This window comes from Hordeum vulgare, chromosome 4H (assembly GCF_904849725.1).
Source record: "Hordeum vulgare subsp. vulgare chromosome 4H, MorexV3_pseudomolecules_assembly, whole genome shotgun sequence".
In the NCBI taxonomy this organism is placed as follows: domain Eukaryota; kingdom Viridiplantae; phylum Streptophyta; class Magnoliopsida; order Poales; family Poaceae; genus Hordeum; species Hordeum vulgare.
The window spans coordinates 118,742,351-118,748,333 of record NC_058521.1 but is presented as its reverse complement, the minus strand read 5'-3'; the positions used below and the strand labels follow the sequence as shown (position 1 = coordinate 118,748,333).

General features: G+C 39.8%; 1 long non-coding RNA gene across 1 annotated transcript; it reads left to right on the top strand.

Moving 5' to 3' along the window:
• Nucleotides 1-609: 609 nt before the first annotated feature.
• LOC123448088 lies at nucleotides 610-5,309 on the top strand. The gene is made up of 2 exons (XR_006631607.1): nucleotides 610-1,148; nucleotides 1,313-5,309. It is a non-coding gene; the product is annotated as an uncharacterized LOC123448088 (long non-coding RNA).
• The last annotated feature ends 674 nt before the right edge of the window (nucleotides 5,310-5,983 follow it).

Genomic DNA, 5,983 nt, shown 5'->3' with positions numbered 1-5,983 from the left:
ATAATTATATCATTAAATTCTTAAAAGATATATTTCTTGACATATATTTCTTGACATATATTTTTATCATATAAAATACATATTTAGCTAGTTAAATTGTCAACCTAAAATTATGCACATGTCATGTAAATTGAAATGGACGGAATACTACATGGCATAAATTCCTAAATGTAACTGTACCCTTACGTCATCATATATTCATAGGGAGGAGATCGATCTCCATGTATGGGGATATAAATATGTATGCGTGCATGTTATATGGTGCAGAAATTGACCATTTTTGTCTTGCTACGGAAAGAATTTGATTTTTCTATACTACTAATAAAGGATCAAACGAGAACTTTTCTAAGTACACACAGCTATTAGACCCATAAAAAACAAACACCAATCACCACCACACAATTAGTTAACAAATTGCAATCTAACGGCCTTTCACCAACCATGCACCACGACGGTGTGCAGTTACCAAATTCACCAAAGGCTAACCGTGCTCCACCTCCACCTCCTCGCCCACCCCGGCGTGCGCGGCCCGCACCCGTCCGGCGCACCAGCCCCCACACCCGCACCCACCCACCCTAAAATCCCATTCCCTCCCGAGCCGACCCCCTCGCCGCATAGATCGAATCCGGAACCCCAATTCCCGGCCAGCCAGCCGCCATCGCCGCCGCCGCCGCGATGAGCGTGGTGGGCTCGACGTCGGCAACGACACGCTGGTGGCGGCGGCGGCGCGGCAGTGGGGGATCGACGTGCTGCTCAACGCCGAGTCCAACTCCAAGCGCGAGTGGCCCGCCGCCGTTGCCTTCTCCCACAGCGCGCGCCTCCTCGGCGCCCACGCCGCAGGCGTCGCATCCTCCCATGCCCCCTTCTCCATCCCCAAGCGCCTCCTCCTCCTCGGCCGCCGCCGTCCCAGCGCAGCACCCCCCTCGCACAGCTCGGCCGTCGCTCGCCCACGCACCGCTCCCCGCTCCCCGCTCGCCCCGCTCGCATTGCCTCTAGGTCGACGCCGGCGAGACCGGACAAGGGACAAGGGCGACGCCGGCGAGACGCAGTCGCCGCTAGGGACGGGGACGCACGCAGGACGGCCGTTGGTCGTGCGTGTGTGAGCCAGCAGTGCGGCGGCGCCGAGTCCTTCGCCACCAGCACTCTCGGTCAGTGCTATCCTGCCCAAGTCTTCTTACTGAATGTCAAAACGCTTGCACGATTTCTATATCAATGAACACGAGCATGGAGTGGATGGGTTTTTTTTCCCTATCATCTCTTCCTAAGTACATTTTTTTTCTATATCAATCAAATTATTGATATTGCAAAGCAGGAGCTAGATGTGCTTTCGGGCTCCTTTTTCCCCTTTGTCTTTCTACTCATAGGGTATGCTTTCCAATGGGAAGGGGCACATACCAAGTGGTTCACATTCCAATTGCAAAGCAGGAGCTAGATGACGCTGATGATCTTTGTATGTTTTAGTGGCCCTTCCGAAGGATCTTCACATTAAAGGCTCCTCATGTTCTCAAGATTATTCAGGTAGTAAAGCTTTGAGAGTGATTTATTTTTGGTTCCCCTTGTGTTTCAGAGAAAGCAATTGACTGTATGTTATATGGTTTCCCTTTTGTTTGATAGCAAGCAACAGACTGTATATCTCAACTAATTTACTCATACGTGTGATTGGAAAGATGCCAACTATTTGTTCTACGACACTATTATATTTCAGGGTAAAATCAACCTTCAGTTAGAAGGACATAATCAGGCAGGAGCTTCATGCAGGGTTGGATGTGAGAGGCCCTAAATGCATTTAGTATGTGAAAAGATCAGTCCAGTGCTTGTTCCAAGTTTGTTACCTTTGGAAAATATAATGGAACTGGGATAATTCTTTCTTGGAAGCATGAGTTAACCACAAGGAATCTTCATGCTTTTGCACCGGGTGTGAAATCAACTTTCAAAGATTGACGTGTCTATTGTTTTTGCCTTTCTCCACATGAAAAAAGGGATTGGTCAGGCTGATTTGTGTTTGTTCAAGCAGACCACAAGGAACCTCTGACGAAGATTTATGAGGTGAAGGACTCAAACTGTATCTCACGTCAACTAGGCCACACCTGGGTTAGCCACCAGCAGCCTTCCGATTGCACCACTGGTGTGCGTGTGCCTCTCCGAGTCTCTGTCGGCTGGCTGTTCTTATTGAACATCGCCATATAGCTCCTCACCAGCAAACTCATGTGCTTCTCCACCAGAATCAATTCCCGAGCTGTTGATCTCCTCTATTACTCGAAGGATATGCCCAAGGTAATTTGTTCCACAAGATGAGTTTTGCAGTATTTGTATGAACTAGAGTAATGTACTATTGCTGTAGTGTACATGCATGGTTCGAAAATCCTTTCTTTTCCAGTTATAGATTAGAACGGAAATTTTATGATTTGGTCTGCATTTTCATAATCAAAATGGGGTGTTGAAGTAGTGTAAATTGTTTAACTTGCTTTTTGGCCAGTATCCCTATATATGTGGATGTATGGTTGCTTTTTCACAATCAATTTGTAATGTTGCTTAATGTACTGTTTGATCTGCTTTCTTAGTCTGTATCCGTGAATCGATGCCCTTAAGCTCCTTTTGATTTCTATAATTCGTGAGCACATATGAGCATCAAAAGAAAATATACCATGATGAAACGTAAGCAAGCCTTGATTAACAAACTGGTATTTTTCTACCATTACAAGTGCAGCAAAAAGAAAATACAATCTCTATAAGCTCCGCGGCCTTAAGGCCAATCCCCAGGTTGATGATACTATTCTACTGACTTTGCCACACTCCTATTACAGTTAATAGTTTAATTTATCAGAGAAACTGGATCAATGCTTGGGGCTGGTGTGCTACGATTGGTATAGGCATGAGTACGAGAAGGCGACGGCCACCATAAGATACTCTCATGATTCAGGACAGGTTTTGATTTTGCTGCTATTAGGAGAAAAAAATAAGAGAGAAAGTATTGTGATTTTTGCTGCTACTATATGAATATATGATGCTTTGTTATTACTGTTTATTGTATAAACTATTTGTTGTGTGAACTACCTATCATATTTAGGATCGGATGTTTCAGATAGGATGGAAGATGCGTAGGAAATTGTGTGTGACATTCTCAATGAATTCGTCCCGTCGCCGACGAGATTCATCATGTAAGGCCTTTAATAATTTAATTAAATTTATCCAGCAACAATTTCATGACTCTAGACCTGAACAATTGTAACCTGCTGTTTTTTGGTTATTAGTATGCTTTGAGTTTGAGTGGCCTGGAGATGTGGTTTGCACAATGTTCTGTTCTGTCATATGCCATATTGATATGGATAAAATGTTAGCTTTTGGTATGACCCAGAATTATGTTGCCCCACCAGCCTGAAAATATGATAAATAAAAGCATGCAGTGCTCGTTTATTTGGATTCGGAGGCTTCGTTGTGCAGATAATTTACTTTGTTCCATAAGATCATATTTTGGAAGTGGCATAACCAGACCCTTGATGCTTTCTTGCTGCTGCTGTTGTATTCTGTAATGGAACTGTTAGATAAGGTAGTCTGTCTCTAGCCATAGGTCATAGTGCAGATTCATTTTCTTTGCTAGGATTTGATATTATCTTACAACCTCTACGAACACTGAATGGTTCAAGCAACATACATCTTTGTCCAACAACGCGACCACAAATCCACAATGGTTTCTCACTATTGAAAATACAACTCGAGTGACATTGCAAGATTGTGTACTTATTTGGCCATATATTTTTAAGAAAATTCATATTTTTATTATGTATACTTATGTTTGAGATGTGCAGTATTAAACAGAATCTTCATTCAAAATGTAGCTACTAATATTTGCACGTATTTCTTTAAGACTTTAGAGTTTCGAACAAACTTAATGAAAATCTGTTTTTATGATTATATTACACGTGGGTTGCACATGCACGATTACTAGTTTATTGAAGGGAACCAAGATTGACCTCCAATTGAACCTAGCTAGTACTAGTACGTAGATGTGCATCGACCCTGGATGCACATTGATGAGCGCAGGTACCGCGCTGCCATGTGCTAGCTGCAGGCCGAGGAGACCAGGACCAATACACTTGCAGCGTCGAGACACAGTATGATGTTAACATCTATCTCAATCCATCCGTTCATAAATATAAGTTTTTAAAGAAATTTTATTAAATGACTACATACAGAGAAAAATGAGTTAATCTATACTCTAAAGTATGTCTATATACATTTGTATATAGTTCCTTAGTGAAAATTCTAAAAAGACTTATATTTAAGAACGGAGGGAGTAGTACTTAGTATAATGCATCTACTTAGTATAATGCTGGTGCCTTGTCACGGATCATAAATATATTTTTACCAATTGTAAACATAATCATAATGCATATTCAAATTTGTATGCATAGAAATTATAGCATGTAACAAGGAAAAGTAATTAAAATCCACTTAAATGATCTAACTAATTATCTGTTTCAAACTAAGATGTATTTTTATACCTTGACGTCCCAGATCTAGGAAGCGTTATAATGGAGTATGAAATAAAATTAAGCTGAAACATTTTTTTTCTACATAGCAGAAAGCATGATTAAGTAGTGATGAATACAAACAAAAAATATCTTCATCACACATATAGATACATATGAGTCTTGGTGCAACTAATGTGTGTCCTAGTCTGCTAGTAATTTATATTCATGAAGTGAGTTGAACACAACTAACATTCGAAAGAAAGAATAAAATTGGTTTTTAATTCCATCAACGGTTTGATTTGCTAATTGATTCTATGCTTGATTTTTAAAATATTTTCACGTGAATGGCTGCTACAAACGAAAGTGATGACTATTGAGTATTATAGGACACATTTCCTTAACGACATTTGAATGGACATGTTTGATTTCAAAATATATCATGTGTGGATCTCTGTACAATTGACAAGATATATAATATGATCGTGTCCACCAATGCATGTACGCGGCGGTATGACAAATCACCTTCTGCCACGTCCTTCCTCGACGTCATGATCCATGCCCTGGCATTCTCGAGCATTGTGTCGATGCCATGGCCGACTGTGGTGTCCTCCTTTGTGTCGCACACGACGTCCCTCCGCACGGGCGCACGAATGTATATGCTCATAACAAAAAATATGGTATTTTTATTGTACTAGGAAACTTGTAATTGTCAATTAATAGTAGATATAATGATAATTATAAATGATATAGTGTGTGGGATTAAGATTTTTGTATTGAGAAATATCTGACTTTGTTTTGGAAGTTCATCGAGAAAATCTTATGTCGGTGTTTCAAGAAGGTGATCTCACATATATGGTTTGATTTCTAAATTCTTAATAACATATTATTTACATGATTAAATTAAACTAGCACCTGCCAAAGAAGCATAAAACAACATCTCTCACTTTAATGGGATTTGGTTTTTAATAGGAGGGAGAATATCCAGTAGGAAGGGGATTTATTTGTCGTGATTTAGACGTTAATATCCTTAAAGTTCGTTATTTGTTTCCTGAAAAACTATTATTTGTTTCCTAAAATAAATTGCACTAATGAAAGGGATCTGTTGATTTGAATAAGCTACGAAAGTTAGATTAAAATATATGATTTGTTTCCTAAAAATCTGTTATTTGTTTCCTAAAATAAATTGCACTAATAAAAGGGATTTGTTGAATTGAATAAGTTAGAAAGTTAGATTAAAATCTATGATTTGTTTTCTAAAAATCTATTATTTGTTTACTAAAACAAATTGCATCAATAAGAGGGATCAATTGATTTGGATAACTTAAGAAAGTTAGATTTGTGATTTGTTATACATTAGGAAAGTCCTGGTTTCTAATAAAGAGTGAATAGAAAAACAAACCGATGAACCAGGTGGGGGTTGTCGGAGGAGAGTCAAAAAATACCATGCGAAAATGGGGGACAAAAAAACCATAGATGCTATTCTACCAACTCAGCATTTTGGAGTAAAGATG